The sequence below is a fragment of the Salvelinus alpinus genome, chromosome 5, assembly GCF_045679555.1.
Source record: "Salvelinus alpinus chromosome 5, SLU_Salpinus.1, whole genome shotgun sequence".
Lineage (NCBI taxonomy): Eukaryota > Metazoa > Chordata > Actinopteri > Salmoniformes > Salmonidae > Salvelinus > Salvelinus alpinus.
The window spans coordinates 49,212,117-49,225,062 of record NC_092090.1 but is presented as its reverse complement, the minus strand read 5'-3'; positions in this window follow the sequence as shown (position 1 = coordinate 49,225,062).

The following is a 12,946-nucleotide window of genomic DNA, read 5'->3' as shown; positions in this document are numbered from 1 at the left end:
AAACTGTCATGGTCAAAACATGTTGATACAACAGTAGCTAAGATGGGGAGAAGTCTGTCCATAATAAAGCGCTCTTCTGCCTTCTTAACAACACTATCAACAAGGCAGGTCCTACAAGCCCTTGTTTTGTCACATCTGGACTACTGTTCAGTCGTGTGGTAAGGTGCCACAAAGAGAGACTTAGGAAAATTACAATTAGCTCAGAATAGGGCAGCACGGCTACAATTGGCTCAGAACAGGGCAGCACGGCTGGCCCTTAAATGTACACGGAGAGCTAACATTAATGATATGCATGTCAATCTCTCATGGCTCAAAGTGGAAGAGAGATGGACTTCATCACTACTTGTTTTTATAAGCACTGTTGACAAGCTGAACTCACCGAGCTGTCTGTTTAAACTACTAGCACACAGCTCGGGCACCCATTCATACCCCACAAGACATGCCACCAGAGGTCTCTTCATAATCCCCAAGTCCAGAACAGACTATGGGAGGCACACAATACTACATAGAGCCATGACCACATGGAACTCTATTCCACATCAGGTAACTGATGCAAGCAGTAGAATCAGATTTTAAAATATATAAAAAATACACCTTGTGGAAGAGTAGCTGCTGCCTTCGCAGCTGCTAATGGGGATCCATATGAAATACAAATCTGTTACTGGGAAACCAACCCATTGCGTGAACAAACAAAATAGGTCTTAGGCTGTATAGCTCCTCAGAGTATATATAAGCTACTTAAGACCCTGTGATTAAATGTGTTGGCATTTGGATTATTTCTCTAAATGTATATACTACAATGATAAGGGCTAAAACATTCCAGTCTCTTTCAACCACGAGTATTGAAATTAACCCCTGGCCTGAACCTGCTCCTTTCTGTTCTCTGTTACAAAGTGGTGGCTGATTCTTTACATGGTTTCTTAATGCATAGTCTGACTTACTGTCTTCATGACATTCCTGGTCCCCTTTACAGTTATTTATTTTCTCTATACTATACCAGAAGTGAAAACATGCCCAGCCATAGCTGTTCCCGATATCATAGACAGGCACATTGTTGGCCCTACATTTTGTTTGAGGGACAAAAACGGTGACGATTCATGAGGAGCCACTAACGAGGAGAGCTAACACAGAGACAATGGTGATGAGTACAACGGACCTGCCAGGCCTAGAAGAGGTTTCCGAGGGGCCCGGAACCACAGCGTTGTCTCAGCTCAGCAGAGCAGCAGGGCATTTGGTGTGGGATGGACGCTAACTAACGCCATTCACCCACAGCTCATTAACCCTCCACCTCTTGTTCAGCTTTGGGTCTCTCCACAGAAGAGAGGAGGGCGAAGAGAAATCTCTCTCTCACACAAACTCACGTTCACACGCACAAGAACACACACATAAACACACACTTTGAAGCAATACCCAGAATGAGCCGTACAATTGTGGCTAAAGAGCCATAAATATTTCCCCTCAGATGCCCTCTACTGTACCTGCCTGCCTCTGAGTTTTTAACTAATGGGAGGCGACTGGAAAAACTCATTGTTCATCAATTACAGTTGACCTCTCATCTGGCTAACATCAGTTTAGCTTTGCTGTTATATTGAGTGCTTTTCCAGTGAAGCGGTCATCTTGTTAGCAACATTAGTACCAGGAAAAGGTAATCATGGAGAGTGAAAGTGATTTTTGATTACTGTAGGTATAAATTATGTCACAGCACAAATAGGGATTAACACTCAACCTAAGAAAGGCAAAGCCATAAAAAATAAATGATTGGAATGTACATGCTGTAGTTAAATAATGGCTTCTACCCCCAAGCCAAAAGACTGCTGAACAATTAATGAAATGGCCACCGGACTATTTACATTGACCCCCCCCCCTTCACCACCATTTGTTTTGTACACTGCTGCTACTCACTGTTTATTGTCTATGCATAGTCATTTCACCCCTACCGACATATACAAATGACCTCAACTAACCTGTACCCCCGCACACTGACTCTGTACCAGTACCTCCTGTATATAGCCTCGTTATTATTATTTTTTTGTGTTACTTAATAAATTATTTTTTACTTTACTTTATTTGGTAAATATTTTCTTAACTCTTCTTGAAGTGTTGGTTAAGGGCTTGTAAGAAAGCATTTCACAGTAAGGCCTACTCTTGTTGTATTCGGGGCATGTGACAAATAAAGTTTGATTTGATTTGTCTTCTTGGTAAGCAACTCCAGTGTAGTTTTGGCCTTGTGTTTTAGGTTATTGTCCTGCTGAAAGGTAAATTAATCTCCTATTGTCTGATGGAAAGCAGACTGAACCAGGCTTTCCTCTAGGATTTTGCTTAGCTCCATTCTGTTTCTTTTTTTATCCCGAAAAACTCCCCAGTCCTTAACGATTACAAGTATACCCATAAGATGATGCAGCCACCACTATGCTTGAAAATATGGAGAGTGCTTTGGAATATTTGCATTCTGTACAGGCTTCCGTCTTTTCACTTTGGCAATAAGGTTAGTATTGTGGAGTAACTACAATGTTGTTGATCCAACCTGAGTTTTCTCCTGTGACAGCCATTAAACTCTGTAACTGTTTTGAAGTCACCATTGCCCTCCCTGAGCAGTTTCCTTCCACTCAGTCAACTGTGCTAGGAAGGATTCCTGTATCTTTGTAGGGACGAGGTGTATTGATACACCATCTAAAGTATAATTAATAACTTCACTATGCTCAAAGGGATATTCAATGTCTGCTTTTTTAATTTATACCATCTACCAATATGTGCCCTTCTTTGCAAGGCATTGCAAAACCTCTTTGTGGTTGTTCTTTGTGGTTGAATCTGTGTGTGAAATTCACTGCTCTATGTGTGGGGTACAGAGATGAGGTAGTGATAGACTCACCACAAGTGTACTGGACACCCCCGCAGCCCCTGTAAAGTGGAGGGGGCCCAGTAGTTTTGCGGGCCCACGCGCCTGTCATCGATGTTTATTTTTCTTATTTAATACATCATTTTGACAGTAACTCTCCAAAAAGTAATTAATCAACCTTTTTTATTTCCATACTGTATGTACTAGGAAGCTAAGTGTTTGTGTCTTGGGCTTCAGGAATGTGACTGAAAAGTGAAAAAGAACAAATAAACTGATTGAAAGTATGAGGGGATATCAGTGAACAAATGCTGTGGTCAAGGATACGACGGCGCCAGTGCAATGAGTGGAGCTTACGCAGGTGTTCAAAAGTGCATATCATACCAAGAGCCTAATGCTTCTTAGGTAGTTCTTTATGAGTTTTAGTTTAGAAAACGATCTCTTCGCAGAAGCAACAGCTACAGGGATGGTACAAACAGCTTGATAGCCATAGCAACGTCAGGGAAACTGGGCAGAAGGGAGTTGTGATTCAAATACAGCAGTTCTGTAACATCCTTAGCCTCTCGTTGCAAGCTCATTCTCCTTAACGGCAGGCCTCAACACGTAACGGAAAGAGACTAACTGTATAGGAAGCTCTGAGGACAGGTCATCTGGATACTGGACAGGCAATAAATTAGCAGATACAAACAGATTATCATCTTTAGCAGAAAATAGTTATTGAGGACGTAAACAAAAAAAGCTGTTAGGGATTTCTTTCATACTGGTGAACTGGCGTTTGAGTTCTATGGTTGCAATATCAACAGTCCCTTAACTCGGGTATATATTGTCATGCATCTTTCAAGAGTAAGTAAAAATGTTGTCTACCACGATGGACATATAATGCACAATGTCTCAGGAAACACTATCCGGGTTGGCAATACTCAGTATAGAAAACAGTCGGGCCCACAACCTGGACCTACAGGCCGTTGTGAAAACATTTGCACACAAAAAAGGAGGACTTCAGGACACCAGGGGAGTCTCAATTTGGATTTCATTTCATTTCATTTACCTTGAATATTGCAACCCATTTGTGTAGGTTATTAGCCAGACAAACCCACTGAGTTCAAAAAACCCCACTGAGTTCATCAACCAAAACCATCTCTGCAGTACTCCACCAATCAGGCCTTTATGGTAGAGTGGCCAGACGGAAGCCACTCCTCAGTAAAAAGCACATGACAGCCCACTTGGAGATTGCCAAAAGGCACCTAAAGGACTCAGACCATGAGAAACAAGACTCTCTGGTCTGATGAAACCAAGATTGAACTCTTTAGCCAGAATGCCAAGTGCCATGTCGGGAGGAAACCTGGAAACATCCTTACGGTGAAGCATGGTGGTGGCAGCATCATGCTGTGAGGATGTTTTTTAGTGGCAAGGACCGGGAAAGTTGAATGGAGCAAAGTACAGAGAGATCCTTGATGAAAACCTCAGACTGGGGTGAAGGTTCACCTTCCAACAGGACAACAACCCTGAGCACACAGCCAAGACAACGCAGGAGTGACTTTGGGACAAGTCTCTGCATGTCCTTGAGTGGCCCAGCCAGAGCCTCGACTTTAACCCGATCGAATATCTCTGGAGAGACCTGAAAATAGCTGTGCAGCAACGCTCCCAATCCAATCTGACAGAACTTGAGAGGATCTGTAGAGAAGAATGGGAGAAACTCCCCAAATACAGGTGTGCCAAGCTTCTAGCGCCATAACCAAGAATAGTTGAGGCTGTAATCGCTGCCAAAGGTGCTTCAACAAAGTACTGAGTAAAGGGTCTGAAAACTTATGTAAATGTGATATTTAAGTTTTACATTTGCAAAAACAATTTAATCAATTTTAAAATAAGGCTGTAACGTTACAAAATGTGGAAAAATTCAAGGGGTCTGAATACTTTCGAATGCACTCTATATACACAACTTTAACTTTGAGTCATTAAGGAAAGTTGAGCATAATAATATTAGTATGTGTCAATATTTAAATGTAAGCAGGTTTCCATCCAACCTTTATATGTGAGTAAAGTATACTGAACAAAAGTATAAATGCATGTAAAGTGTTGGTCCCATGTTTCATGAGCTGAAAAAAAACATCCCAGAATTGTTCCATATGCACAAAAAGCTTATTTCTCAAAAATTTCGTTAATCAGCATTTCTCCTTTGCCAAGATAATCCATTCACCTGACAGGTGTGGCATATCAAAAAGCTGATTTAACAGCATTATCATTACACAGGTGCGTCTTGTGCTAGGGACAATAAAACGGCACTCTAAAATGCACAGTTTTGTCACACAACACAATGCCACAGACGTCTCAAGTTTTGAAGGAGCATGTAATTGGCATGCTGGCTGCAGGAATGTCCACCAGAGCTGTTGCCAGAGAATTGAATGTTCATTTCTCTAACAATGTCGTTTTAGAGAATTTGGCAGTACGTTCAACTGGCCTCACAACCACAGACCACGTGTAACCACACCAGGCCAGGACCTCTACATCCGGCTTCTTCACCTACAGGATTGTCTGAGACCAGTCACCTGGACAGCTGATGAAACTGTGGATTTGCACAACCGAAGAATTTCTGTACAAACTGTCAGAAACCGTCTCAGGGAAGCTCATCTGTGTGCTCGTCATCCTCACCAGGGTCTTCACCTGACTGCATTTCGGCGTCGTAACATACTTCAGGGGGCAAATGCTCACTTTCGATGGCCACTGACAGGCTGGAGAAATGTGCTCTTCATAGATTCATTCCGGTGTCAACTGTACCGGGCAGATGGCGTTGGATGGGCAAGCGGTTTGCTGACGTCAACGTTGTGAACAGAGTGCCCCATGGTCGCGGTGGGGTTATGGTATGGACAGGCATAAGCTACGGACAACAAACACAATTGCATTTTGTCAATGGCAATTTGAATGCACAGAGATACCACGACGAGATCCTGAGGCCCATTGTCGTGCTATTCATTTGCCGCCATCACCTCATGTTTCAGTATGAAAATGCACAGCCCCATGTCGTAAGGATCTGTACACAATTCCTGGAAGCTGAAAATGTCCCATTTCTTCAATGGCCTACATACCCACCAGACATGTCACTCATTGAGCATGTTTGGGATGATCTGGATTGATGTGTACAACAGCGTGTTCCAGTTCCCGCCAATATCCAGCAACTTCGCACAGCCACTGAAGAGGATTGGGACAACATTCCACAGGCCACAATCAACACCCTTATCAAAAACCGAGCTACTTACAAGTAAAGGCTGCATCATAAAGCAGCTGGTGAATTTGAGATTTGCCAATGGCCTTCTTTTGGAATGACAGTCGTTTTAGTGAAGGTACGATGCTTTGTGCAAAAAGCTAATCTTCGATGCTTTGTGCAAAAAGCTAAGAATAGGGGTTTACTCTGAGGACATAGGCTCTTCCCGGATAGCGACCTCAAGTGTTCACCTGTACTGTTCTAGCTGGGTGTTCTCTCCCTCTCCCTGTTCCTATCCTGTCCTCTCTCCCTGCACCTGGCTGTTTCTGTCTGTGATTTTTTCAAATTAATGACATGATTGGGGGAAAACGCCAGAGACGGTTGCTGGCTGCTGTCCCACGCCTCTTTCTTTCATTCCCCTGCCCTTTTCTCTTTTATGTACTGTATCTGTCTCTCAGGTTTCAATTTTCTTTCTACAGTCATCTTCTAAAGTGACACAAAAAAAGTTTTTACCTTTTGCATGATCTCTTCTTCTTCTCATACAAATAAAAAATTATATATCAATAAAAAACAAACATCCCCACACCTTCAGTCATAATCCAATCCAAATCATACCCCTACACAGGCTCAGGGGTCTGGGAGGGGATCATCTTTAGTCAGTATTCCCTGCAATGTTTCAGCTGTTAATTCCTGAATAACCAAAAACCTTGCAGCTTCGACAGATGCACAATCGAGAGCATTCTGTCGGGCTGTATCACCGCCTGGTACGGCAACTGCTCCGCCCACAACCGTAAGGCTCTCCAGAGGGTAGTGAGGTCTGCACAACGCATCACTGGGGGCAAACTACCTGCCCTCCAGGACACCTACAACACCCGATGTCACAGGAAGGCCATAAAGATCATCAAGGACAACAACCACCCGAGCCACTGCCTGTTCACCCCGCTATCATCCAGAAGGCGAGGTCAGTACAGGTGCATCAAAGCAGGGACCGAGAGACTGAAAAACAGCTTATATCTCAAGGCCATCAGACTGTTAAACAGCCATCACTAACATCGAGTGGCTGCTGCCAACATACTGACTCAACTCCAGCTCACTTTAATAATGGAAATTGATGGAAATGTATCAAAAATGTATCACTAGCCACTTTAAACAATGCCACTTAATATAATGTACAGTGGGGAGAACAAGTATTTGATACACTGCCGATTTTGCAGGTTTTCCTACTTACAAAGCATGTAGAGGTCTGTAATTTTTATCATAGGTACACATCAACTATGAGAGACGGAATCTAAAACAAAAATCCAGAAAATCACATTGTATAATTTTTAAGTAATTAATTTGCATTTTATTGCATGACATAAGTATTTGATACATCAGAAAAGCAGAACTTAATATTTGGTACAGAAACCTTTGTTTGCAATTACAGAGATCATACGTTTCCTGTAGTTCTTGACTAGGTTTGCACACACTGCAGCAGGGATTTTGGCCCACTCCTCCCTACAGATCTTCTCCAGATCCTTCAGGTTTCGGGGCTGTCGCTGGGCAATACGGACTTTCAGCTCCCTCCAAAGATTTTCTATTGGGTTCAGGTCTGGAGACTGGCTAGGCCACTCCAGGACCTTGAGATGCTTCTTACGGAGCCACTCCTTAGTTGCCCTGGCTGTGTGTTTCGGGTCGTTGTCATGCTGGAAGACCCAGCCACGACCCATCTTCAAAGCTCTTACTGAGGGAAGGAGGTTGTTGGCCAAGATCTCGCGATACATGGCCCCATCCATCCTCCCCTCAATACGGTGCAGTCGTCCTGTCCCATTTGCAGAAAAGCATCCCCAAAGAATGATGTTTCCACCTCCATGCTTCACGGTTGGGATGGTGTTCTTGGGGTTGTACTCATACTTCTTCTTCCTCCAAACACGGCGAGTGGAGTTAGACCAAAAAGCTCTATTTTTGTCTCATCAGACCACATGACCTTCTCCCATTCCTCCTCTGGATCATCCAGATGGTCATTGGCAAACTTCAGACAGGCCTGGACATGCACTGGCTTAAGCAGGGGGACCTTGCGTGTGCTGCAGGATTTTAATCCATGACGGCGTAGTGTGTTACTAATGGTTTTCTTTGAGACTGTGGTCCCAGCTCTCTTCAGGTCATTGACCAGGTCCTGCCGTGTAGTTCTGGGCTGATCCCTCACCTTCCTCATGATCATTGATGCCCCACGAGGTGAAATCTTGCATGGAGCCCCAGACCGAGAGTGATTGACCGTCATCTTGAACTTCTTCCATTTTCTAATAATTGCGCCAACAGTTGTTTCCTTCTCACCAAGCTGCTTGCCTATTGTCCTGTAGCCCATCCCAGCCTTGTGCAGGTCTACAATTTTATCCCTGATGTCCTTACACAGCTCTCTGGTCTTGGCCATTGTGGAGAGGTTGGAATCTGTTTGATTGTGTGTGGACAGGTGTCTTTTATACAGGTAACGAGTTCAAACAGGTGCAGTTAATACAGGTAATGAGTGGAGAACAGGAGGGCTTCTTAAAGAAAAACTAACAGGTCTGTGAGAGCCGGAATTCTTACTGGTTGGTAGGTGATCAAATACTTATGTCATGCAATAAAATGCAAATTAATTATTTAAAAATCATACAATGTGATTTTCTGGATTTTTGTTTTAGATTCCGTCTCTCACAGTTGAAGTGTACCTATGATAAAAATTACAGACCTCTACATGCTTTGTAAGTAGGAAAACCTGCAAAATCGTCAGTGTATCAAATACTTGTTCTCCCCACTGTATATGTATATACTGTACTCTATATCATCTACTGCACCTTGCCATCTTTATGTAATACATGTATCACTAGCCACTTTAAACTATGCACTTTTATGTTTACATACCCTACATTACTCATCTCATATGTATATACTGTACTCGATACCATCTACTGTATCTTGCCTATGCCGTTCTGTACCATCACTCATTCATATATCTTTATGTACATATTCTTTATCCCTTTACACTTGTGTGTATAAGGTAGTAGTTGTGGAATTGTTAGGTTAGATTACCCATTGGTTATTACTGCATTGTCGGAACTAGAAGCACAAGCATTTCGCTACACTCGCATTAACATCTGCTAACCATGTGTAAGTGACAAATAAAATTTGATTTGATTTGAGCTGCAGATACAATTATGTCCAGCTTCTTGGACTTTTGCTCGTTCGGACAGTACAATGAATCACTTGCGCAATAAACTCCACAAAATCCACCTTCTTCACTATCAATGTATCTGTATCCTTCATCTGATGAATGACATTCTGAATCTCAATTGGCTTCTGGGCATCCACCGCCATATCTTCCTCAGCTCCACTCCCTCATTCAACAATTTCCTGTGCCTCCGTGTAGGAGACCTGCTGTACAGCCCGGATTTGTGCTACTTAAACTTAGCACAGACTGGAATAATATGTTCCGGGATTCTTCCGATGCCATTGAGGAGTACACCACATTAGTCACTGGCTTCATCAATAAGTGCATCGATGACGTCGTCCCCACAGTGACTGTACATACATACCCCAACCAGAAGCAATGGATTACAGGCAACAACCGCACTGAGCTAAAGGGTAGAGCTGCCGCTTTCAAGGAGCGGGACTCTAACTCGGAAGCTTATAAGAAATCCCTCTGACGATCCATCAAACAGGCAAAGCGTCAATACAGGACTATGATCGAATCGTACTACACCGGCTCTGATGCTCGTCGGATGTGGCAGGGCTTGCAAACCATTACAGACTACAAAGGGAAGCACAGCAGAGAGCTGCCGAGGGGAACAAGCCTACTAGATGAGCTGAACTACTTCTATGCTGGCTTCAATGCAAATAACACTGAAACATGCATGAGAGCACCAGCTGTTCCAGAAGACTGTGTGATCATGCTCTCCGCAGCCGATGTGAGTAAGACCTTTAAACAGGTCAACATTTACAAGGCCGGAGGGACAGACAGATTACTGCGAGCATGCGCTGACCAACTTGCAAGTGTCTTCACTGACATTTTTAACCTCTCCCTGTCCGAGTCTGTAATGCCAACATGTTTTAAGCAGACCACCATAGTGCCTGTGCCCAAGAACACTAAGGTAACCTGCCTAAATGACTACCGACCCGTAGCACTCACATCTGTAGCCATGAAGTGCTTTGAAAGACTGATCATAGCTCACATCAACACTGTTATCCCAGTTACTCTAGACCTATTGCAATTTGCATACCGCCCCAACAGATCCACAGATGACGCAATCTCTATTGCACTCCCTTCTGCCCTTTCCCACCTGGACAAAAGGAACACCTATGTGAGAATGCTATTCATTGACTACAGCTCAGCGTTCAACACCACAGTGCCCTCAAAGCTCACCAATAAGCTAAGGACCCTGGGACTAAACACCTCCCTCTGCAACTGGATCCTGAACTTCCAGTCGGGCCGCCCCCAGGTGGTAAGGGTAGGTAACAACACATCCGTCACGCCATGGAAGCTCCATCATTACACACTGTAGTTCCACCAATCTGTCTTACAGCCTCTGCATACGATACATCATGACTAATTCTATATCTCTGATTCTCTCAACCATCTCTCAGCACCTGGCATCCACCAAATGCTGCACTATGCCCCCCCCCCCACACACATTTACAACACTTAACCTTCAAATTGCTCCCACATTCACAGTAATCATGTCCCCCTCCACACTTGGCACATCTTTTCCTTCCTTTCCGTTGAACAGCTACATGTCCCTGTCTCTGACATTGAAACTAAGGAATCCTATCTGTACTTTTCCAGGCAAAACTTTCTCAGATCTAAGTAGCACTGATAGGCTTTCACTTCTTTGACCCTCTTTCCTACTGATCAACATTTAGGCCTCAATCCCTCTTCTTCCCTTCACATTTTCTTTAATATCATCCATGGACATAGGTATAGGGACGCCAGTGATGACTCCCCACAATCTAGCATAAGCACTAGGGACATGGCTTTTGATCTTCCTGTAAAGGGGTGCGTAACTGGTGGCAGGGAAGTCAGACGCAGGAGAGCAGAACTAGGTAGTAGCCGGAGCAGTTTAATCCAAAAACCAATGGCATAAAAATACAACAGAATATGGGTACAAAAACCCTGACGCGCACCAGTAACAGGTGCACAAGCACTTACAACAAACAATTCCACACAAAGACATGGGGGGAACAGAGGGTTAAATACACAACAAATAATGAGGGAAATGGAAACCAGGTGTGTAGGAAAACAAGACAAAACACATGGAAGACGAAAAGTGGATCGACGATGGCTAGAAGACCGGTGACGCCGACCGCCGAACGCCGCCCGGACAAGGAGAGGAAACGACTTCGGTGGAAGTCGTGACACTTCCTCCCATTAAGCTTTTCCATTTTCAGAATATTTTCTTGCTGAGCCTGGCTACCACAAAATATTAACAACCTACCATTTCCAATGAACCAAAATAATTCACCTACCTCTTTCTCTACAGCATTAGTTAGTTGGATAGGGTGTAAATCAGGCCCTGTTGTCTCATCAAACACCATCATCACTTTCCACTCCAACACATTATTACTCTTGCTTCCTACCTTGGCCCTCTTTATGCTTTCTGCTTTCTTTACTAGAAGCTCCACTGCTTTCTGTATCATGATCTCTCTTCTTCCTATGTCTTTCCACTACCGACAATTCCGGTCCTTGACCCTTATCCTCCCGCTCCATATCATCAGAACTGACACCCATATTGTTCACATTCCAGCACAGCTGTTGCTTCACCAACTTTTTCATCCATTTACTCCATTTACTCCATTTCATCCCCACTACTCACCGCCATTTCCGGCTCTCCCCTCTACCTTTGACGTTGACCGTCTCCACACTCCTCCCTACTAACTCAACAAGCCAAGTTGGTCGGGTCTCTCCCCCCTTCCACCATCTCCCTCGAAGGCGTGTTTTCCCTTTGTGTGATCTCAACTGTGAAGATGCAGAGCATGGATTGTAACAATTGCATAAAATGTACCATACAGCAACGTGATGATGCAAGCAGTGTGCAGTGGTGTTACTCCCCAACCCTGCTGAGTGCTTATGGTTAATGTGAATGAGGCTTCAGGGCATAGGGCATAACAAGGAATCCTTTCGATGAATGCTCTGTCCTCACAGGCCCCTGAGTCTGTCTAGGGATGTGATTTGAACTGACTGAAGGAGTGGGATGGTTTTGGATTGATATATATTTTTTTTATGATTGAATACTTCAAAATGGAGATTGCCTCAATGACACTGCCCATGCCGCTATAATGGCATAGATATTAGTGCCGTGTTCAAAACAACAGTGAACTCTGAGAAAGAGGTCAAAACATGATGTCAGTGATCTTCAGGTCAGAGCTCTAGAAAGAGGCCTGAGTTTCCGATTTGGAACTCTGAGTTGGATGACTGTCAAATAAATTTTTCCCAGTCAGAGATCGTTTTTACTGAGTTCCCAGTTGTTTTGAACGCACTGAAGTCTGAGATTTCTGAGTTCCGAGCTCCCAGTTGTTTTGAACTTGGCAAAATAAGACTATTTAAAAAAAAATATATATATTTTATTATAACATTTCAAATTACAATATAATAACAAAAAAACAGGACATCACTACATGTATATTTTCTCTGAAGAAACGTAAAATAACATTAAAAATGTTTTAAAAAATCACAAGAATTTACTTTCTAAAGTTAAAGTACCTCAAAATAAAATAAAGGCCACGGGTTTCAGTTGTACAAAGCTATGACAGAGTTGTAAGAATACAGTATTTTTTGTTGTTGTTATTGACAAATTCTAGAGATTTTATAAAATATTGGATTTCAAGTAAAAATGTATTGCATTTCGGGACAAAATTTTCGGCAAAAGATGAGTCCTCTGTCTAGCTCTATGAGAGCTGCGTCA